The 24,242-nt window shown below is 44.0% G+C and overlaps 1 long non-coding RNA gene and 1 other non-coding gene across 3 annotated transcripts; one reads left to right on the forward strand and one right to left on the reverse strand.

Moving 5' to 3' along the window:
• The first annotated feature begins 1,106 nt into the window (after window positions 1–1,106).
• LOC119021636 lies at window positions 1,107–3,503 on the forward strand. Of its 2 annotated transcripts, XR_005075702.1 has the most exons (4): window positions 1,107–2,140; window positions 2,440–2,476; window positions 2,845–2,933; window positions 3,203–3,502. It is a non-coding gene; the product is annotated as an uncharacterized LOC119021636 (long non-coding RNA). The 2 variants fall into 2 exon arrangements; XR_005075703.1 differs by having other exon boundaries at window positions 2,401–2,933; window positions 3,203–3,503.
• Window positions 3,504–11,740: 8,237 nt separating this feature from the next.
• On the reverse strand, window positions 11,741–11,812 carry trnae-cuc. Its single transcript has one exon. It is a non-coding gene; the product is annotated as a tRNA-Glu (tRNA).
• Between the last annotated feature and the right edge of the window lie 12,430 nt (window positions 11,813–24,242).

The raw sequence follows: 24,242 nt of genomic DNA on the forward strand, positions 1-24,242 counted from the left end.
ATACAATAAAACTTAAACAACTAATTTTCACCAGATCTGGGACCCCTTCATTTGCTGGGTATTGAGAACAGATTTGTCACGTGTAATGGAAGAGCCTGAGGACATGTAAACAGTGGCACTTTGCAGTACCAAAGATTGCATTAGATTAATATTAGCTTATACGGCCTTTACACGCTGGGTGAAAACTTCTTATTTCAGTAAACCGAGCAGCCTGAGCGATAGCAAAACATTAAATCTTAATTTCATTCTCATCTGGACGACATCAACAACATCTTAAGACCTATACCTGTGTTAGACGCTTAACTAAAAAGTTTAACAAAGCTGAACACAGTTACATATAAACAGTTAGCGTACGTTATCCGCCATTGACCTAACTTTAAAATAACAAAGAGCCCACATTTATAACATTCAGTAATTTGCGTACTTTAGAATTACATATGATGTATATTAAGACGGCAAACGTGCAAGATCCGTGTATTCAGAACTTTTTTTGAATAAATAAAATCAGTCACTTCCTGCTGTCGCGATACGATGGTAATAAAAAGCCGAAAATACACGAGTCCTTGGGGAGACGCTAAAAAAGTTTGTTTTTTCCCGTCCTCAGACTGGAGGTTGCACCGGAAGCGACCTCACACTGAAGGTCTGCTGCCAGACCCCTCTCAGTAAACTGGCTACAGTTTAGGCCTTGACAATACCAAACAAGCTACATGGACACTGATATACTCACTGAGTATTCATGGCAGCTTATTTTGAGCTCTAGTATGAATTTCTTACTAACTGAGTTGATTTAGTCCCTTACTGAAAAACTGACTATGACCTGGTTCCTCCACATTATCCCAAGCTAGTGCTACGTAGCTTCAGGCTAACATTAGTCATTGCCTTTCATAACATCGGCGGCTGTGCGGGGCAGAAGATCTAGCTAACGGTTAGCCTACTGTGCGAGTAAGCTAGCCGTTAGCCTACTCGCACAGTTGAACTATTAGGGACAAGATCTCTTCTCTAAATGTGCAGTCAAATCGTCAGTGTAGAACAACTTCTCATCAGTTTAAAACTTACTTAAGAGTGATGTAGTTAAAGTAGGTCCTCTCGTCCATTCGTGGTTTCAAATACGTTTATTCTGCCTCCCGTGTTTGTCTTTCCGTAGTATGCTATTTTGAACGTGACATGCAGGGACCTGTCAATCAACTGAGGTATCCAATCAGGTTCCAGAGGTGGCCAGCGCTACCAGGGCATCACTGTAGCTCCGCCCCTTTATAAATTTTCATAAAATATTACTTCATGAAAATTCTTTTTAGGAAATTTCAGCCAAATGAAGGCAAATAATTACAAAAGTAAAGCAATTTCAAATGTGAAAACTGTTTGGTGAGTTAGTGAGTATGTGAGTATTGGTTGTGACTGTGTGACAGGCATAATAACTGGCAAGAAAAAAAATCAGATAAAAGTGGGCACCATGAGTGATCGGAGGACGACGAGAGAGGTCTATAAATACGGCTGGAGTTCTTCGTTGATATTGTAGGAGCTAATGCCACTGAGCGTGCTCCCGCTTCATAGCTGGTCGAACCATGCTGTTGAGCATGGGTCCCGCTAACTTCAATGCATGTCAGCCCGCTTACAGGACAGGCATTCCCGGCCATGAGTGACGGTAGAGACCCGGCTCCCTGCTCATAGGCCGGGGAAAGCCACAATACAAGCCGGCTGCCAATGCATGATAATGAAGCGGTAGAGCTCCGGTGGGGTTAGTTCCTACTTTTGCAACTAAAGAGGTAGTAGTAGTTGGTTATTAAGTTTTGTATTTCATATCAATGTGAAAAATTTAATGAGTAAATAAATATATATTTTTTTTATTTTACTCTCTCATTCTGACCGTGTAATAATGCTAAACCATTTATCTAAGGAGTCACCTCATGTGTAAACGGTTCAAAGGGGAAAATATTTTTTTGGGGGGGGGGACATTAGAAAAAAAGTGATGAAATCAGAGCCTGCATGCCTTCTAAATGTGGCAGGTTGATATAACATAGTTAGATTGTGTTCTTTAATAGTGGTGTCACTGAGTCCTTGTTTTGTCATTTGCCAGTTCCTCATGATGTGACCCTGCCTGCATTTGGGGTGTCGTGTCACGTGAGCACTGACTGAGCTGATGGTGGGTTGAGGGTTTGTTGTTGCTCATGTGAATCTTAATTTGTATTATTTAAGAGTATTACATAAGAGATATTCTCCTTTGAATAATGTTTTGTGTATCATATGATTTTTTTTTAAATTAAATTTAATTTAATTTTTTTTTTCAAAGAGAAAAAAAAATTTAAATCAATGACCATGCAAATGTTTCTAATTTCCGAAGTTAAAATAAAGACATGAAATGTCTCCTGCTTCACTGTTTAGTCCATTCTATGTTTGTCTCAGTGTTTACTTGCATACTTGACCATGATTGGCTTCCAACAGTTGTGATGTCGTGGCTGAGGTCACCGTGATCGTACAGGTGTGTTGTTTTTATTCTTGTACCTGTACAGTATGTAATGAGTTTGAAGAATCACTGGAAAATCCTGACTATCAACTTAGTTGGGCATTGGCAATGTCCTCTAGCAACGCCAAAGCAGCTGCTGTATCATGTGGCACAGTCATCACGCAATGCATAAAAGTAGGCAATTATTGATGTATGGTTCATTCATGAGTGTGATTTATAACTAAATCACTTTTAAAAGATACCAGCATGAATGCAAGTCCTGCAACCAAGTGTCCCTCACTTGAACTCAAAGATAGGCTTAGAAAAAAAAACCTCTTTCAGTCTGACACAATCTCTGAATCAAAATTATTTGGTAATTTTTTTCTCTCTCTCTCTCACCATAGTTATGTGAAAAAGGAAGGACGTCATCTTCATCAAAACAAGATGAGAACGTTATCGTTGTCCCTTTTCTTCTGTCACGTTTCATCACCAGGTTAGATCACATTATCAGTAATGATATTCAGTGTTAAGTAAATGTTTCATAAAAATGAAGCAGTTCATAATAAATATGACACACACACAAATAAAGAGGACAAACAAACACAGCTGGTTTGTGGAGGTTTATGATGGAAACAAGAAGCTAAATGAGCAGTGATGAAGCTGCTGTAACATATAAAGACGTTGTTGTTGAGCGTGTGTGTGTGTGTGTGTGTTGAAGAGTATAAAGAGTGTATAAAGACTGGGTCCCGCTGTGTTACTCAGGCTGCACTACAGCATCTATTGACAGGCGCGATCCCACTACTGAGCGGCACGGGGGCTTTGACCTGCTCCGTCTCCGACCTGGGCCGGTGCACCCCTCCTTAGACGACCTGGTGGTCCCGGGCTCCCCCAGGAGCACCATATCGATCCCGAACTTAGTGCGGACACCCGATCGACATAGTCCGCTGCAGCTCAGAGGTCCTGAGCTCAAACGATCCTCCAGCCTCAGCCTCCCGGGAGCTTGGATTACAGGCGCGCGCCACCGCACCCGGCCAGGAAACTCTGCGTCATAGAGGGTCTGCACTTTGACTGCCGTGACGTCACCAGGGAGTACCCTCAGGTGGCATTTATCGAACCACCAACCTGCATCTGCAGTGTGGACTCACATTACATTTCTCACGGGAACTTTTTTGCAGACTGCAGACCGGACACAGTGAGAATCAGGGCCGGCTCTTGACATAGGACATACTTACTTACTTACTTACCTACCTACTTGTTTATTCATTTATTTATTTATCTATTTATCCTCATTTGCAATAAATTGTCTTCTGTTTTGTTGTACTGTTTGTTGTCATGTGCGATGTCCATCTTTATCATTTATGATTATACATGCGGTAGCCTAGAGCGCCACATGCTGGAGGGGTTCTGTAAATTAAGAAAATGCTCTTCTGTCTTGAAAATAACAAATGAACAAAGAAAGACAGAAAGACGAACAAACTGTGTCTCCCTGCTGTTGGTGGATGTATGCTCAGCGCATTGACAAACTGACGCTATGAGCTCACCAGACCACACCCCTGTTTATCACCTCACAAAGCCGTTATCTGCGATGGCCTAGCGGTTTAGGTAGATGTCACTTCGAATGTTCTCAGTGCGCATGCGCACAAGTGTTGCGATCCTGAGGTTCGTCAGTTCGAGTCCAGGAACGGACCAGGCTGCGTGAGCTATCTGTCCTGTAACTAAACAAAAGCTCAGTTGATCGTAACAAAAATGACTGTTTTGATCAGTGTTGTATGAATGACTAAAAACTCAAGCCAGAATATCGATCAGACTATGGCTGCTGAGGAGACTCAATGCCTCTCATTTACACTTTCACACATGTACCAGTCAATCTTTGACAAACAGACAGGAACCAAAAACAAGGTATGTAACGTTCTCTGATGATTATAAACGTTAACTGCTGCTTATATATGTTTAGTATACAGGTAGGCACCAAACCTCAGGATGTATTTTATTATGTTCTTATGAGTGTTTACAGCTGCCAGTGTGTGTGAAGTTGTTACTGTGTTGATACGTGACAGTTAAATATTGAATCTGTGTTATAATAATCCTGACATGTAGGCTAAATGTGACATCTGTGGTCATAAAAAGCACCAACGTCATTATTATAAATACAGTGATTTTTTATAATTTAATAATACCAATCACTCAGACAAATTTTTATTATTATCATTTTTTCTGCATATTCTTGACTTTGAATGGGAGCAGCTGTAACGCTGCAATTTCCCGTCGGGGATCAATAAAATATTTCTGATTCTGTTGTCTATATTATGCTGTTGTCCTTATTTAAAGTTAAATTAGTTTAACCAAGTTGAGAGTATGGCAAACATATGTCTCATTTACATGTCAGGATCTGGTTATTAAAGACAGATTCAATATTTCATTTATCATCACAGTAACAGCGTTACATTCATTAACAGCTCAGAAACATTATACAAATACATCCTGTGGTTTGATGCCTACTTGTATACTGAACATATAAGGACTAGTTAATGCTTATAATTATCAGAGAAAGTAATGTGTTGTTTTTGGTTCCTCTCTGTTTTTCTAAATGAGAGGCATTAACTTATAGCACTTTGTAGAAGAAGGAGCTTTACAAGGACGACATTTTGACAAATTGAAGAGATGTGGTGGTGGTGGTGAACACCTTGGGGTGCAGCAGCACACAGCGGGAGCCTCGTTGATGATTAATCGGAAGAAATCTGCTGAATTTGTTAATTTTCAATGATTGTGGTCAACAAGCCTGACAAATGGGACCTCATGAGGGGAAAAGTCAGGGGATCAAAATGGTTACAAGTGATACTAAGTACTCAGAAAGTACTTCGTAGTTTAAATGGATTTAAATTTCGGTTCCATGATGAAGTGTTAGATTACTATAGCTGTATCTTATCATGTTTGCTGAGTGTGCTGAAATTGTAACTTTCAAAAACTTCAGTCACCAGAATCATTTTCCTCAAACTCAGACTCTGCTATATTACTGTTACAGCCAATGATTTAGTGATTCCCTGTAAACGTCACCACACACCTTTAGCCTGCGCTCACTGAACTGCACTTTGCAGCGCAGCACGCAGTGAGGTGTGCACCTGCCTCACTCCACCACTAGGGGGAGCAGGTCCCCTTTTCTTGCTGAGTGCCGAGTGCCACATCTCACTGACCTGATGTGATGATTTAAAAAGTTTGCATAATTCCTTCAAAGAAAACTGACTTATTGCACACTTTCCCTCTGTGTGATATTGGCTGTCAGTGGAACATCAAACGGATGTGCCTCTGAGTACAGAGAGGAGAGAGGGGTGACGTATAAGAGGGAGACGCTCAGAGAGTCATCCTACAAACAGTGCAGTCGTTTGAAGGAGTTGTCAGGTCTTGTTATAGTTACAAGTATCCATAGGATGTGCACTTTTCAAATTACAACTTGTATTTGGTTGCAGTTGCGGATCTTATTTATTGCATTTTATCACAAAAACATCAAATGTCATGATGCTGATGATTTTATTTTATACTATCATTAGTCAGTCATGTTCTGATTGGTGAAGTGGACTGTAGCCTGAAGCACAGTCTTTCAAGCCCTGGCAGCATATTTTTTTGGGCCATTTTTCAGAGAATATGAATGAAAGAACAAAAACTCTTTTTTCCCTCATGGTTAGTGGTTGGGTGAAGCCATTTATTATCAAACAATTATGTTTGTAAATGATAATGACAAGAGAAACTACCCCAATGACCCTCATCAAAAGTGTGAGTGGAGGTTTTGGCCTGATAACACACAAGTCGACACATACAGGTTTAAATGGCTACTAAAGGTAACCATCCTCACCTGTGATCTGTTTGCTTGGATTGCGAGCCATGGGGAAAGCAAAATAATTATTAAAGGATCTGTGGGAGAAGGTAGGTGAACTACATAAAGCAGGAAAAGGATATAAAAAGATATACAATTCACTGAGAATGCCAATCAGTCGTGTTCAAACTCTAGTTAAGAAGTGGGAAATGAGGGTAGAAAACTTGGTCAAAACTGATGGCAAGATGAATGCAGCATGTTATCAGAAAGAAATGGAGGAAGATTTGCACTCATCAGTCTGGACGTTCATGCTTGGACGTTCCAACATGACAGTGATCCAGAACACAAGACCAAGTCCACCTGTTATTGGTTCCAGCAGAAAAAAGTGAAGGTTCTGGAGCGGCCATCTCCGTCTCCTGACCTCAGTATCATTGAAACACTTTGGGGATCTCAAACATCCAGTTCATGCAAGACAGCCCAAGACTTTACAGGAACTGGAGGCTTGTTGAAGATTGGGCAGCTTTACCATCTGAGAAAATAAAGAGCCTCTTCCACAACTACCACAAAAGACTTCAAGCTGTCACTGATGTTAAAGGGGCAACACACCATATTAAGAACGAGGTTATGTACACTTTTGATGAGGGTCATTTGGGTAGTTTCTGTTGTCATTGTGATTTAAAAAGAGCAAACACAATTGTTTGATAATAAATGGCTTCACCCAACTACTAACCATGAGGGAAAGAAAAGTTATTGTATAATCATTCATATTCTCTGAAAAATGTGACTAAAGGTCTTTAGACTTACACTTGTTAGACTTTGGTGCCCCCTGGTGGGAGCATCAAGAAGACACTATGGAAGCTCTGACTACCTGACTACAACAAATGTAAATCAATCAATCAATCAATCATCAAAACACATTCAATCATTTAAAACAAAATAGCAAAATAAATATATAAATAGCTTACATATGGTACAGCCATGTACTTCACAACTATGAAGGACCCACGTGTAAGAATGTAATGTCACCTCTGAGATAGAGAAACTGTAATTAGTTAGGTGAACACCAAAAATAGTTTCTATAAAGATAATTAGCCTCATGATATCACAGCTGATCATTGTCAAAACAAAACAGGGAAATTAGCAACATTACAGCAGCAAAGGAGAGCAAAAACAGAGCATCAATTAAAAACAGTACTAATGAATAACTACTAAAAAAGATTAGACATATAGATAAAAGTGAAAAGCAGTATACACAATATAAACAACATGAATAAGAAACAAAAAACTCCCAAAATAGTGAGACTATTGCACACTGACAAGAGTATTTACAGCATTTCACACAGGGTGGGGGCCGCTCTCTACCGGGGATAATAGCTTAGCTGTCGCCCCCCTTTCTCCCACCACCTGCACTGAGACCGGTGGGCATCAAGGCCTTCTTGGTCAGTTTGTCAAGTCCCTTACTGTCAGTGATGCTGCTGACCATAGACATATATACATAGACACCTCATTGAGTGCTGGACTGTACGTCGACGTCGCCGCCATATTGAAAGTGGCAGCTCTGTGAACTAATACAAGTCAATGGAGTGAACTTTAAGCCTCATAACTGCTGGAATCCTGTCCTTTAGATTAGAACATGCCATGTATCTGCATGCCCACCTCACATCTGTAAGTCTCTGTAGTTCTCTAGGCTTCTCCTGTGGATACAGCTCTTTCTGAACAGTAAGCCACTTGACATGAACAGCAGAGCCAGATACAAATCTGTAAATGTTCTGCAGAAGTGCAAACAAGTCTGTCATCCCAGAACTGAGGGACTCAAACCTCAGGCCTGCATTGTGTATTTTATTTGAAAGTAATTACACGTGGCTTTTTTTTTTTTTTTTTTTTTTTTTGTATAGCGTTCAAAAGAATTTGGTGTTTTGCCTTGTTACAAACAGAAATAAAATGTCAGTCGTTTTCCATTTCTAGTTCTTTAATTTCATAAATCAAACTAACTATATTATTATTGTTCTTATTTACATAGCACAAGTGTAATTAAACTTTATATTTCGCGTATCTTTCTAAATAGGTTTTGTGGCTGTAGGTGGGTTTTATCTGGTGGGAAACAGCCCCAAATGGCCCTTTTAATACTGTGGGTTGCAGACCCCTGACCTAGAGGAAATTTGTCATGGACTCAAAGTGAGTAGTGCATAGTAGTTGTCATGACCAGGACAACCACAACAATGGTTTGGACTCAACTGCACAAAAAGACACAGAATAGGCAAGGTAACAGTCTTTCCTGGAAACAGGTTCAGTACACAGGTAGTCAGTCAGCAGGGCAAACAGATCAGACAAGGATTAGGCAGAGGCGAGGTCGATGGAAACACAGGCTGTAATCAAAACACTTGTAGACACTCGGAACAAAAGGCTGGGGGCGGACGAGAAGACGAACTGGCAACAGACAGTGGAAACACAAGGACTACACACACACACACACACCAGGTGAAGGTGATCGGGGCGAGACAGACAATCAAGTAGGAGGACGAAACCCCTCACGCAGGGGAGGGAGATCTGGACCGAGAGGTGAAACACAAGGCAAGAACAGGAACAAAACTATAACATGGACCTAGACATAGCAGCTGCCCTTACAGGAGATAAATACACATAAAATACATATAGCAGCTCAAGGCGTACACGTAGGCTGCATACACACTCCAATAAAAGATTCAAGCAAATCAGTAAATAAATAAATAAATAAGTAAATAAATAAATAAAAGCTTGGTCTTCTAGTCTGGTCCAGACTTCATTGGCCATTTTCATCTTGAATCTTGGGTCTAAGGCTGTGCCCTCCTCCAACAACTGCCTGATGCTCTCATCCTGCAAGACAGAAACATAGTATAGTAGTCATGTCTCTGAGTATATCTAATGAAAATTATTAGGCTACATACTTGGATTATGCTACATACTTGCTATCGTTTTGAGAGGTCACCTCAGATCTTGTCCTTGATGGTCTGTGTAAAGAGGAGTCCTCATCAGTAACTGTCAAGCAGTGGTGCAGTCCAGTTTATTGTAGTGGGTATACTGTGATGATTCCCTCCCAGCCTCGTACACACACGTTCTGGACCGACACCCTATAAGCACCACCACACTCATTAACGCATACATACAATACATCACAATGTAATAACAAAGAGATGCTGCTGGGTGCCAGAGAACTTACACTGGACATAAGTAAATAATAAATGCTGCTATCCTGTTTGTGGGTGCTACTGCGTGCACTAACATTGTTTTTTTTATTTTTATTCATTTATGTAAGGTAACAGGTTCCTCACACAAACAAGGAGATGCTGCTGATGAATGCTGATGTTAAGCCTGCTCAAACTTTACTTATTTTTCATTTGTACATTTTGTCCCACACATCTCACATAAATGGGTAAAAGTGCTTTGTTTTTATGTCTGTAGATTCGTGGATTTGTAAAGCAAAATGACCAGTTGCCTTAATGCGAGCTGTAGTCTGTTGTTTGATGTCATCCAACATGTCTTCAGTTCACCTACTTATAGTGTCATTTGACTAGGGGTGTCACGATTCTCCAAATCCTCGATTCGATTACATTTTTGATTCTAAGGTCACGATTAGATTTGATTCTCGATTTTTACATTTATCTTTTTAAAGCACAGGTTGCTATGCCATTTTTGCAATATAATATCTGACCTTTGTTCGCAATGTACCACGCAAATTTAAAACATTTATTAACAACACAATGTAACAATAACTTATATCTTCAGTCAACTGGAAACTTAAACAAAAGAACCTGCCATCTAGTTTCTGCAGAGCTTGCAAACTGTGGCTTTTTTGTCAACAATTTGAACGTTGTCATCATAACTCACTGGAAATCCAAAATACTTCCACACCTGCAGCTTCAGGAATCATGACACCCTTACATTTGACAGAGGTATAGTTTTCAGTTTGTCTGCTATGGACTGATCCAACACCTCTCTGACCATGTCCAAGGCTGCAGGTAAGATAAAGTCCTCTGCGATGGTTGTGGGGCTTCTTTAACTTAGCAGTACAATGTGCCACCTGGTAAGATGCACGGAGTGCCTGGTTTTGCTTGGAGCACGAAGAACTAAGACACTTTTGTGATGTCCTCAGGTCTTGAGGTCGTCTTTGAAAGTACTCAGCAGGTTTATCTTTGAGAGAGACATGTTTGGTTGCGTTCACAGCATGTGGTGGTGGTCTGGTTTCCACTCACAGGGTTGTGAAGTGGCCTGATGAAAGCTCATACATGGTGGCGGTGAGACGGGCCTGATCTCCTGTCGGGACCACAGCGCTACAACAGCTGGACTGAACCCACCGCAGATGTGTCATTAGTCGTTTTTTAATGTCTGGATACAAAACCATAGTCACACTTTATTAGCAGCCACGCTGCCCTCAGAACAGAAAGGCTTTCAAGGAACACAGAAATGTTCTTGTTTCTCAGGTAGTCTCAGATAAATCACGGCTTTCTACAAGTTGGATTGTCATAATTACGATACATCCGATACGACATGAACGCAGCATTCAACCATTTCTGACTGATAAACATCTTCCGCTTTTAGTTTGTCATCCAGCCTTTCCGCAAATAAAATCTGTTGAGTCCAAGCCTAACCTGAAGTAACCTGATGACATCATCGCAGAGGTGAAGACATTTGATACCATCAGTAGGCGAGTCAACGTTGACATTTTCACACCTGGCAACACACTGGCTTACAATATCGTATCTCATTCCTCGTATGCAGATGTTCCCATACGGTGCACGAGAGGTCACTGAATGGTTTGATGAGTATATGAATGATGTGAATCCTGTGCGGTGGTATTTTGCGTCATCTGATCTCAGTTTAAAGGAGACATATGATGCTTTTCTTTATTTGTTCCCTTTGACTCAGTGTTTTATATACAGTGCGTTCTTATGCATGTTCAAGATCTGAAGTTTCCCTCATCAAAAACCTCTCTAAATAACAACAGTTTATCATTCTGACACGTTTGTGTTCGGCAAGATATACTTGCAGACTTTATTTCAGGTATTTAACCGAAAACCAATTAAAAAAAACCTCGTAGACTTTGAGAAGAGGGAACCACGTGTGGGAAAATGCCAACAGATTTCTGTGTTTTAGGACTACAAACTGCAATATAATATATATATATATATATATATATATATATATATATGTGTGTATATATATATATATATATATATATATATATATATATATATATATATATATATATATATATATATATATATATATATATATATATGTGTGTGTGTATATATATATATATATATATATAAGAAACATTTGCAAAAAAAGGCAAAACTGGCTGCCTACAAACAAACTGGTTTTCTGAGCTTACTTTCTCTTTTTTATTATCATTTTTCAGCCTTTTATGGCTTTGTTGATAGGACAGCTTCAGATATGACAGGAAACAAGGTAAGAGAGAGGGGCTGACACACAGCAAAGGGCCCAAAACAACATTCCCTGACCGGGAATCGAACCCGGGCCGCGGCGGTGAGAGCGCCGAATCCTAACCACTAGACCACCAGGGAGCCAGTTTCAACCCTCAAAGACTCAACTGACCTTTGTGTGTCACATTATCGCTAACTCTTTTTTTATTTACGGTGTCCAGCACTATGATAACTAATCATAGATATTACAGTGACAGCCTCAATGAGATTTCCCTTTGTCTTCTTCCTTTCTTTTTATTCCTTTTCTCTTCTTGTGCACCAACTGCTCAGCCAATCAGAGTGATATTTCTCACCAATTAGCTCCAACAACAATTCCACATGCTCAGTCGACCTAAAAACCCGTAAGTTTAAACCCTATGGTATCATTCATGTTCACACCTGGTCAAACAGGGCATGAAGTCGGGGGAGATGTTTGCTTTTGGAGAAGCTTCAAAGTGTCATATGCTGCCACGCCAGTCGGAAAAGATGTTTCAGATGCTGTTAGACAATCACACGGCCGCCTCACTGAAAGAGGGCCTTAAAAGAAGAGTTGGGCATTTTGGGACGCTTAATTTAGCATAAAACCCTGGCTCTGGATGAAGGTGACAGAAGCAGCCCTGCCCTGATTCCAGCCTTTACACAAAGCTAAGCTAACTGGCTGCTGGCTGATGTTTCCTGTCGACCATACAGACATGTGAGATGCATCGATTTACTCAGAGTTTCACGCTGTAGAACCGCTTGTTTCACGTTTGTATGATAAAACATTATCATACTATTCACTTGTTTTCAGCAGGCCCTAAACCTATCTATGTTAACAGGAAACATCTATGTTAACAGTCAAAATCTGGTCTATTTAAGAGTTTATAAGTAAACAGTCTGAGATTGCAGCCAGGATTCCTGTTACGATAAGTCTGAGAGATGACACATGAGAAGACTTCAGGGCTTTTAAAGAGAAGACAAGAAGACGATGTGTTGTACACGCCTTGCACACCAAGAGCACATCAGAGCAGTTACTACACCCTGTTAGTTTTCAGTCCATGACAATATCCTCACATTTGTCTGATGTTTTTTTTCACTTCAGCCATGGAAGTTATGATGTCATTGGCAGATGGCGGCGGGAGGCAGCTGATTCAGAGCTGATTGTCTCAGCACTGACAAGTAATGACACTGCACTGACACACAGAAAGGGCAAAAGAAATGATTCAATATTAAGAACACACACACACACACACACACACACACACACACACACACACATCACCACAAAATGACAAATGAGCCAAAGTCCAGCACCTTAACCCTACCCTATGTAAAAGAGCACTCCAACCGATACTCCCTCCATGCAGCCCCTCTTTGCTCAGAACCCCAAAAATATGGAGCCAACCTCCAATCAGACCAGACATGATGTCAGATGAGGTGATTGAGAGCAACGGGATGCCAAATGATCAGTGACAAGACGAGACACCGCAAGGACGAAATGAGCTGAGACGACGGGGGTTTATGAGGAGCGGACATTTGCCGCAAATAAGTCTGTTTGTCTCAACACTAATGATTTCATGTCCCCTGTCTCCCAGAGCGAAACCAGCTACAGCGCTGCTGCTTCTTCCTGAGCGGACTGACACGTGTCCTGCAGAACAGCGACAAGACAACGGCGTCAACCTTGACCTGACAAACTGATGAGCGAGCTAAAACAGAGGGAGATTCACTCGTGAAGTTGCACACAGAGACTTGTTGTTTGGGGAGACTCTCTGGATTCAGCTCTGCCAGTCACACGATCAGCACCCACCGGGAGAGAAATCTGCCAGCATTACTGCAAAGTGCACCACTGCTCGAGTTATCCTGCCATTGTAATGGCCTCTGTGACTCACCAGAAAATCAGCAGGCACAAAAAAAGAAAAACTGGCTTTTGTCACGAAAGTGTCCACAAGCAGCGAGTTTGGTTGCTGCGGAACAGGGGAAGTTGTGTGAGGGACGCCGGCGGTGATACAGACAGCGACAGAGATGGTGAGTTTTGAGAGTTGAGAGATTTGTGACATATAGCGCGTTTGGAGTGTATAGTTAGTATGTTATATAGTGTTTAGTGTAGTGTGTTTAGTATGTGTAGTTGTTTTCTTGTGTTGTGAGTCAAAACAAGGAGAAGACTGCTGGATGTGGAACAGGCAGGAATGAGCTGAGGAGCCCTGAGCCTGAGGCACTGCCTGCATTTAAAGGTCCCATAGTATACTGTTTTTCATCAATTTCACACGACTGTCAGAGGTCTAACAACTCTGTATTCGATATGCATTGCCCCAAACCCATCTGTGGTCCTGAATTTCAGCTGTCTAAAAGTTGCTCAAATGAGCTCTGCAGAGCTCTCCCTGAGAACAGTCTGTTTCTGTGCCCATGGGTGTAGCGGACGCAGGGTTAGCGGGGGACATGTCCTCCGCACTTCCTGTATCACTGTCAACCACACTTTTTACAGACATTATCGAGCTCTGTTTCCTCGTTGTGATTTGTTTCTCCTGGTCCCGCCCCCCATCGAAATGGCCAGAAGGGCGAAGGAAGCGCACGTTCACAAAAAGCTCGCCCTCGAGCAGTTGTGCTCTTTCCACAGAGGCACTGTGGAGAGAGCTAAGGTTCAATACTGACTCTTTTTTAGCGAGTTTTATCTGAAGCTGTTGTAGAAATGAAATCCAAATTTCATGACTGTCTGTTATATTGTTAACTGGGACAACAGCACATATGTTTTTTCTTTTTATGTCTCTATTAACACAACCAACTACTGTTATTACTATCAATAAAAAATGTTATATTTGTGACAGACTTTTAATTTTGAACATTATGGATTTTGGTAGAAAGTGTGCTCATTCATTTATAGGCCAAGTATGAATTGCTATTTTATCATATTCAGAATCAGAATCAGAATCAGAATCAGAAAAAGCTTTATTGCCAAGTACGATGTTACACATACAAGGAATTTGTTGTGGTGATATTGGTGCATGCATCAAATAACTAATAAGTGAAAATATAACAGATTAACAATATAAACTATTTAAAGAATAGAAAATATAACAAATTAACAATATAAACTATTTTAAAAAGTAGAAAATATGACTATACAATATAAATATATATACACAATCTGTTTTTTGGGTAAAAGGATAAAAGGAGCAGACCAGCTGGCAGTGAACAATTACAAGAATGATGTGCAAATGAAAATGTGCAAATGAACAGGATGTTCAAGCTGAGCGTTAATGTAACGCATAGAGTTATGGTGCTGTCAGTGTGACTGTAGAGTCAGTGGTAGAGGTGGAGTGTGAGGAGTGTCAGGGGGGATTCAGGCCTTGTTGATAAGGCTGACAGCAGACGGGAAGAAACTGTTCTTGTGGCGTGAGGTTTTGGTCCTGATGGACCGCAGCCTCCTGCCAGAGGGGAGTGTCTCAAAGAGTTTGTGACCGGGATGGGAGGGATCAGCAACAATCTTTCCTGCACGCCTCAGGGTCCTGGAGGTGTACAGGTCCTGAAGAGATGGGAGGTTGCAGCCAATCACCTTCTCTGCTGACCGAATGACACGCTGTGATGTTTGTTGTTAATATGGGGTAAGGGAGACCTCTAGTGGCCAAAATGTGTCATAGTAGCGCTTAATTTTGTACCGTTGGGTTTGCCGTAGGCAGTTCGTTTTGTATGAGAAAGCAAAGCAGTAAGGTTTTTTCCTTTTCAATGTGTATGGCCAAGAAGACATTTGCCTGTAAGTAAATTTCTGTTCAGCTGCTGTATAAATATAAAATGAGAATATCTATGACGAAAACCATAGTTAAAAACCGAAATTACGTTTCATATCTTTAGTTAGCTGTGGAATTGCTAACCGTTAGCTCTGTAATGGGATTTCCCATAGACGTTAGCATTAAGCTAACACTTTATTTTCTACTACTTTCAGTGTGTTATCTCATGCGAATATCCTTGAGAAACGAATGTAACTGAGGCATATTTTGTATGTTTGGTTGCAGTTTTACAGTGCATCTTAAGTAAAAGGTCTGAAGATAATTCCGGCATCCGACTTTTCTTGGGAACCTGTTAGCTATCTGCCGAGCTTGTAGCCTCACATTAACACACACGAGCAGGGGCAGAATAGTAAAAAGGCAACTCTTCCAACGGCCAGCGATCCTCCAGCCTGTGAGTAGGAGAAAATAAACCGAATAACCATGACGCAGAATAACGAAGAAGTGGATTTGGATTAACTGGAAACACGTTCGCAAGTATCAAATTGCTCACGAACCAGCAGACTGTCAGTAGCTAGTTCTCTCGCCTTGAAAGCACGGGCTAAAGCTGAAGCCACGCGCGCTGAGCTGGCGTTTGCTAGACAAGAGGCAGAGATGTTAAAGCAGCAAGCGATAATACAAGCTAACTTACATGAACTGAGAGTAGAAAAGGCGGCTGCAGCCGCACAAGCAGAGGCTGAAATACTAGAGGCTGCTGCTAATGAATATGAACAGGCGAGCCCGCCTCAGCAAAGAAAACACATAATGTTACCTCAGAACCCTATTGAACTACGTAGTGAAAATGCAACAGTGCAAATGCCTGTTCAACAGCCAGGTCACCTGTCCCTTCAGAGTGTAACAGCCGGCACACTAAACTCACTCACAGCCTCACCTCCTGATGCAAAGCCACCTATGACCTCACATTCACCAGTGCGCCAGCCAACCATGGACAACGGTGTTCAGAGCTGTAGGAATCAAGGTGATATACCATCAAGTGAAATCAGTGAACATGAGTTTATTGAATTGGCCCCACATCACTCGTCCCAAAGACAAGCTACCTGGGCTTCACAACAGCAAACTAGCACTGCTTGGAAGACGCCATGCAGCTACAGGGAACTTCCTCATAACATGGGCTATTCCAGCAATGAATACAAGCCTCACCAGCCATACCAAACGCATTCACTCCCTATGTACAACACTAGCCCATCCAGTGCAGTGGCTTCGGCTGACTTAGGGAAGTATCTGATGCGACGCGAGTTGGTGAGTTCAGGCCTGCTGAAGTTTGATGACAGACCAGAGAACTATTGGGCCTGGAAGGCATCTTTTCTCAGTTCAACTGATGACTTAAAGCTCTCTGCCAGAGAGGAACTTGATCTACTGTGCAAGTGGCTTGGGCCATCGTCGTCTGAGCGAGCTAAAAGAATCCGAGCTGTACACATTCACAATCCACCTTCAGGCCTCAGGATGTTGTGGCAGAGACTGGAGGATGTTTATGGCTCTCCGGAGGTGATCGAGAACGCTCTTCTTAAAAAAGTTGAAGATTTCCCCAAAATCTCTGTCAAGGACAACCACAAGCTGAGAGAACTTGGAGACATTCTCATGGAGCTTGAAGCAGCCAAGACAGATGGTTACTTACCTGGTCTCTCGTATCTCAACACCTCCCGGGGTGTCAGCCCCATAGTCCAGAAACTACCGCACAACCTACAAGAGAAGTGGATTACTGTTGGATCACATTTCAAAGAACAACACAGAGTGCCATATCCACCGTTCTCAGTCTTCGTGAACTTCATCTGTGAACAAGCAAAGACACGCAATGACCCCAGCTTCACCAGCATAACAGGATCATGGTGTGGAGCTAAGACAGAAAAGAGTGGCATAGCCAGCAACCAGGTGAGAACATCAGTCGCTGTGAAAAAAACTGAAGTCTCAGCGGAGAGCAACGACAGTGGCGGTACCACAGCAACCCAACCTGATGATAATCCTGACAGGCAGTGCCCTCTTCATAACAAGCCTCATCCACTGAGAAAGTGCCGCGGCTTTAGAAACAAAACACTGGATGAAAGAAAAGCATATCTAAAGGAAAAACGCATCTGTTTCAAGTGTTGTGCGTCATCTACCCACGTTGCTAGAGACTGTGACAAGCCTGTGCAGTGCAAAGAGTGCAACAGCGACAAACATCTCTCAGCGCTGCATCCGGGGCCTGCCCCATGGAAAGTTGATGTCCAGCAGGCTAGCACAGACCATGGCGGGGAGCAGCGACAGGAAGCTGAGGCTACCCCATCAGTGAATCCCAAATGCACAAAGGTCTGTGGCAGTGTTCACGCTTCAAAGTCATGCTCCAAAATCTGTCTTGTGCTTGTGTATCCTGCAGGACAAAGAGACAGAGCTATGAAGACATATGCAGTTCTCGATGAGCAAAGCAACAAGTCACTGGGCAGAACAGAGTTCTTTGAGCACTTCGGCATTACTGGAGAAGGATCAACGTGCACTCTAAAAACATGCTCAGGGGCGTTCGAGACTGCAGGGCGACGCGCCAGCAACTTCATTGTGGAATCGCTAGATGGCAACACACAAATTCCCCTGCCTACCTTGATCGAATGCGACATGCTGCCAGATGACAGGTCCGAAATACCATCGCCAGAGGTAGCCAGACATCATCCTCACCTTCAGCACCTGGTGGAGAAAATCCCAGCTGTAGACCCAGATGCGTCTATCCTGCTCCTCCTCGGACGAGACTTGATTCAGGTGCACAAGGTACGAGAACAGTGTAATGGCCCTCAAAGCGCACCGTTTGCCCAGCGGCTCGATCTTGGATGGGTGATCATCGGAGATGTGTGCCTGGGAAGAGCTCACAGGCCAAACAGTGTCAGCGTCTTCAGAACCAGTGTGCTGGCAAGTGGGCGTCACTCCATCCTCAGCCCATGCACCAGCAGCCTAGTGGTGAAAGAGAAGATTGACAGCCGTGAGCCTCCCCACAGCTTCCCAAGTGTCTCTGCATTCAGTCACAGTGACGAGGTGGAGAGCTTAAGCAGAAATGTGTTTCAGAGAACACAGCATGATAACAAGCTTGGCATGTCTATTGAAGATGAACTATTCCTTGATCTTATGGACAGAGAGGTTTACATGGATGAAGCAAACTGCTGGGTAGCACCTCTGCCTTTCTGGCCAAACAGGCCGCGTCTGCCCAACAATATGCAACACGCCATCAACCGTCTCACATCCCTGCGCCGCATGCTGGAAAAGAAACAAGGCATGAAGGAACACTTCTTCAAATTCATGCAAGCGATGTTTGATGCAGATCAAGCAGAGCCTGCTCCTGCGTTGACACCACAACAAGAACGCTGGTACTTACCGATCTTCGGTGTCTATCACCCACAGAAAAGAGACCAGATCCGTGTGGTGTTCGACTCTAGCGCCAAGCACGATGGCATTTCTCTTAATGACGTACTTCTGCGAGGGCCTGACATGAACAATACTTTACTAGGAGTCCTGATGCGCTTCCGCAGAGAGCCCATAGCTGTGACAGCGGATATTCAGCAGATGTTTTACTGCTTCGTCGTCCAGGAAGAACATCGCGATTTTCTGAGATTCTTGTGGTTTGAGGATAACGACCCAAACAAGCAGATCACTGAGTACCGCATGAAAGTGCATGTCTTTGGGAACTCTCCCTCCCCTGCGGTAGCCATCTATGGCCTGAGAAAAGCAGCCATGCAAGGTGAGAAAGAACACAGTGCTGAAACGAAACAGTTCGTCATGAGAAATTTCTATGTCGACGATGGGCTTTCCTCTTTTCCCACTGAAGACGAAGCCATCTCTGTCCTGCAGAGAACAAAGGAAATGTTAGCAGAGTCAAGCATTAAGCTGCACAAAATAGCATCCAACAGCCGTGCTGTGATGGACGCCTTTCCCCCTGAAGAGAGGGCCAAAAATCTAGTGGACTTGGAACTTACTGTAGACCCCTTGCCACTACAGCGTAGTCTAGGACTTACCTGGAACCTACAGTCTGACACTTTCACCTTCCGTGTATCCAGAGACCAGAAGCCATTCACTAGAAGAGGAATCTTGTCTACTGTCAATGGCCTTTATGATCCTCTGGGATACGTGTCACCTGTAACCATCCAGGGGAAGGCCTTGGTCAGAGAGCTGTCCACTGAACAAGCTGAATGGGACGATCCTCTACCAGCGCCAAAGGAAGAACAGTGGAGACTGTGGACTGACTCTCTCTGTGAGCTTGAGCAGCTTCAGATAGACAGACCCTATGTAGCCGTCTCACTACGCTTTGCAAGACACAGAGAGCTCTGCGTCTTCTCTGACGCATCCACTATGGCCATATCAGCAGTGGCCTACCTCAAAGTAACAGACATGGAGGGAAACAGTCACATTGGCTTTGTCATGGGCAAGTCAAAGTTAGCCCCACATCCTCCACACACAATTCCACGACTGGAACTTTGTGCCGCCGTCTTGGCCACTGAAATGGCAGACTTGATCACTGACGAATTGGACATAGATGTTCACAAGATCATATTCTATACAGACAGCCGAATTGTTCTGGGCTACATTCATAACACAAGCAGAAGATTTTATGTATATGTAGCCAACAGAGTTGCTCGCATCAGGAAGTCTACGAGCCCTGAACAGTGGCACTTTGTCAGCACAGAACATAATCCGGCAGATCATGGGACCCGCTCGGTGCCAGCAGCTGTGTTAAAAGACACCAACTGGCTCACAGGCCCATCTTTCTTGTCGCGAGACACCTCCTCACAGCCAGAGACGTTTGAGCTTATACACCCGGATGCAGACGTAGATATACGCCCACAGCAGGTTACAGCTTTCACCACCAATGCCTCTGAAAGTGAGTTGGGGTCTCACCGACTGGAACGCTTCTCCAGCTGGAGGACACTCAGCAGGGCTATTGCCAAGCTCATTCTCAAGGTGAGGTCCTGCATGAAAAGTCCGAACAGCGAGACAGATGCACAGACACAAGCAAAACTAGTCATACTAAGAAATGCTCAACATGATGCATTTGCAGAAGAGATTAAATGTCTTTCCAGAGGTGATGTCATCCCCAAAGCCAGTCCTTTGAGAAAGCTGAATCCTATCGTGGATGCGGATGGCCTGCTGAGAGTTGGAGGGCGCATCCCTTTGGCTGACATACCCTGGGAAGAGAAACACCCGATCATTGTCCCCAAGAAGCACCACGTAGCTACCTTATTGGTGAGGCATCACCATGAACAGGTCGCACACCAGGGAAGGCATCTGACAGAAGGTGCCGTCCGTTCTGCTGGTCTGTGGCTGATTGGAGGCAAAAGGCTGGTGTCAAACATCATACACAAATGTGTGATTTGCAATAAGCTAAGAGGAAAAATGGAAGAACAAAAAATGTCAAACTTACCTGCTGAACGACTCAACCCAGGTCCTGCGTTCACAAATGTAGGAGTTGATGTGTTTGGCCCATGGACCATCAGCGCCAGGCAAACTCGAGGTGGCATTGCAGAGAATAAACGCTGGGCAGTCCTGTTCACCTGCTTAGTCTCAAGAGCCGTGCACATTGAAGTGCTGGAATCTATGTCATCCTCAAGCTTTGTAAACGCATTAAGAAGATTCACAGCTGTCCGTGGCCCAGTTCACTTCTTCCGTTCTGACCGGGGAACAAACTTTGTCGGTGCGTGCAAGGAGCTCAAGATAAACTCTGACGACCCCGAACTGAGAACTTATCTTCAAGATCAAGGCAGCACATGGACATTCAACCCTCCCCACTCCTCACACATGGGAGGAGTGTGGGAGCGGATGATAGGTGTCGCCCGCAGAATATTGGATGCTCTGCTGCTCAAGACAAAAACACTCCACCTGACTCATGAGGTTCTGGTTACGCTCATGTCCGAAGTTATGGCCATCATGAACGCCAGACCTCTAGTTCCTGTCTCTTCTGATCCAGACATGCCCACTGTTCTGACACCTGCTATGCTCCTAACACAGAAGATCAGCCCAGTGTCACCACCTCCAGGAGAGCACGACCTCAAAGACCTCTACAGCAAGCAGTGGAAGCAGGTCCAGGCTCTGGCCGATGCATTCTGGAAACGCTGGCGTCAAGAATACCTGACGTCACTTCAACCAAGGCGAAAGTGGCACGTGGACAAGCCGAACCTGTCCGAAGGAGATGTTGTGCTCCTTAAAGATGCACAAGTCAAGAGGAACGAGTGGCCTGTTGGAGTGGTGGTCAATGCCATTCCCAGCGAAGACTCTAAAGTTCGCAAAGTGGACATTAAAGTGGTCAGGCAGGGTACTCAGAAGGTTTATTCTAGACCTGTCTCAGAGGTTATTTTACTTGTAAAAGGGGAATAGTGTTATAAAACATTATAACAGGCGGGGAGTGTGATGTTTGTTGTTAATATGGGATAAGGGAGACCTCTAGTGGCCAAAATGTGTCATAGTAGCGCTTAATTTTGTACCGCTGGGTTTGCCGTAGGCAGTTCGTTTTGTATGAGAAAGCAAAGCAGTAAGGTTTTTTCCTTTTCCAATGTGTATGGCCAAGAAGACATTTGCCTGTAAGTAAATTTCTGTTCAGCTGCTGTATAAATATCAAATGAGAATATCTATGACGAAAACCATAGTTAAAAACCGAAATTACGTTTCATATCTTTAGTTAGCTGTGGAATTGCTAACCGTTAGCTCTGTAATGGGATTTCCCATAGACGTTAGCATTAAGCTAACACTTTATTTTCTACTACTTTCAGTGTGTTATCTCATGCGAATATCCTTGGGAAACGAATGTAACTGAGGCATATTTTGTATGTTTGGTTGCAGTTTTACAGTGCATCTTAAGTAAAAGGTCTGAAGATAATTCCGGCATTCGACTTTTCTTGGGAACCTGTTAGCTATCTGCCGAGCTTGTAGCCTCACATCAACACACACGAGCAGGGGCAGAATACACGCTGCAGCCTGCCCTTGTCCTTGGCGGTGGCAGCAGCGTACCAGATGGTGATGGAGGAGGTGAGGATGGACTCAATGATGGCTGTGTAGAAGTGCACCATCATTGTCTTCGGCAGACTGAATTTCTGCAGCTGCCGCAGGAAGTACATCCTCTGCTGTGCTTTCTTGATGAGGGAGCTAATGTTCAGCTCCCACTTGAGGTCCTGGGAGATGATTGTTCCCAGGAAGCGGAAAGACTCCACAGTGTCAATAGTGGAGTCACAGAGGGTGATGGGGGCAGGTGAGGCTGAGTTCTTCCTGTAGTCCACAACCAACTCCACTGTCTTTAGAGCATTGAGCTCTAGGCTGTTCTGGTTGCACCAGGTCACCAGGTGGTCAACCTCCCACCTGTAGGCAGACTCGTCACCATCAGAGATGAGTCCGATGAGGGTGGTGTCGTCCGCAAACTTCAGGAGCTTGACGGACTGGTGACTGGAGGTGCAGCTGTTGGTGTACAGGGAGAAGAGCAGAGGAGAAGGAACACAGCCCTGGGGGGATCCGGTACTGATAGTCTGTGCATCGGAGATGTGTTTTCCCAGCTTTACACACTGTTTCCTGTCAGACAGGAAGTCAGTAATCCACCTGCAGGTGGAGTCAGGCACGTTCAGCTGGGAGAGCTTCTCCTGTAGCAGAGCTGGGATGATGGTGTTGAAAGCAGAGCTGAAATCCACAAACAGGATCCTGGCGTAGGTTCCTGTAGAGTCCAGGTGCTGGAGGATATAGTGGAGGGCCAGGTTGACAGCATCGTCTACAGACCTGTTGGCTCTGTAGGCAAACTGCAGGGGGTCCAGGAGAGGGTCGGTGATGTCCTTGAGGTGAGAGAGCACAAGGCGCTCAAAGGACTTCATGACCACAGAGGTCAGGGCGACGGGTCTGAAGTCGTTAAGTCCGGTGGTCCTTGGCTTCTTGGGGACAGGGATGATGGTTGAGGTCTTGAAGCAGGCTGGCACGTGACAGGTCTCCAGTGAGGTGTTAAAAATGTCTGTGAACACTGGGGACAGCTGATCAGCACAGTGCTTCAGGGAGGATGGGGAGACTGAATCCGGTCCAGCAGCTTTCCGGGGGTTCTGTCTCTTGAAGAGTTTGTTGACGTCCCTCTCATGGATGGAAAGAGTCGTCACTGAGGAGGGTGGGGAGGGGGGGCCCATTAAGGTGGGCATTGGTGGAGGTGACTGGAGTTGGAGCTGGAGCTGTTGGGAGGTGTCGTGGGGGATGGTGTCAGGACTGTCCCTTTGTCTTTCAAAGCGGCAGTAGAACTCGTTCAGGTCGTTGGCTAGGCGTCGGTCGTTAATGGAGTGGGGGGCTTTAGGCTTGTAGTTGGTGATCTTCCTGAGCCCTTTCCAGACAGACGCAGAGTCGTTAGCTGAGAACTGGTGTTGGAGCTTCTCAGAGTACTGTCGTTTAGCCTCTTTCACCGCCTTGCTAAACTTGTACTTCGCCTCTTTGAATCTGTCTTTGTCCCCACTCCTGAAGGCCTCTTCCTTAGCAAGCCTTAGCTGTCTGAGTTTGGCTGTGAACCAGGGTTTGTCATTGTTGTAACTCACCCTGGTCCGTGTTGGAACACAGCAGTCTTCACAGAAGCTGATGTATGAAGTCACAGCCTCTGTGTACTCATCCAGACTGTTGGTAGCAGTCCTGAACACATCCCAGTCAGTAGAGTCCAAACACGCCTGGAGATCCTCCACAGCTTCACTGGTCCACGTCTTTGAAGTCCTCACTACAGGTTTGCAGAGCTTTAATTTCTGCCTGTAGGCAGGAATCAGGTGGAGCATGACGTGGTCAGAGTGACCCAGTGCAGCACGGGGGACGGCGTGATAAGCATCCCT

Source organism: Acanthopagrus latus, chromosome 6 (assembly GCF_904848185.1).
Source record: "Acanthopagrus latus isolate v.2019 chromosome 6, fAcaLat1.1, whole genome shotgun sequence".
NCBI classification, from domain to species: Eukaryota; Metazoa; Chordata; class Actinopteri; order Spariformes; family Sparidae; genus Acanthopagrus; species Acanthopagrus latus.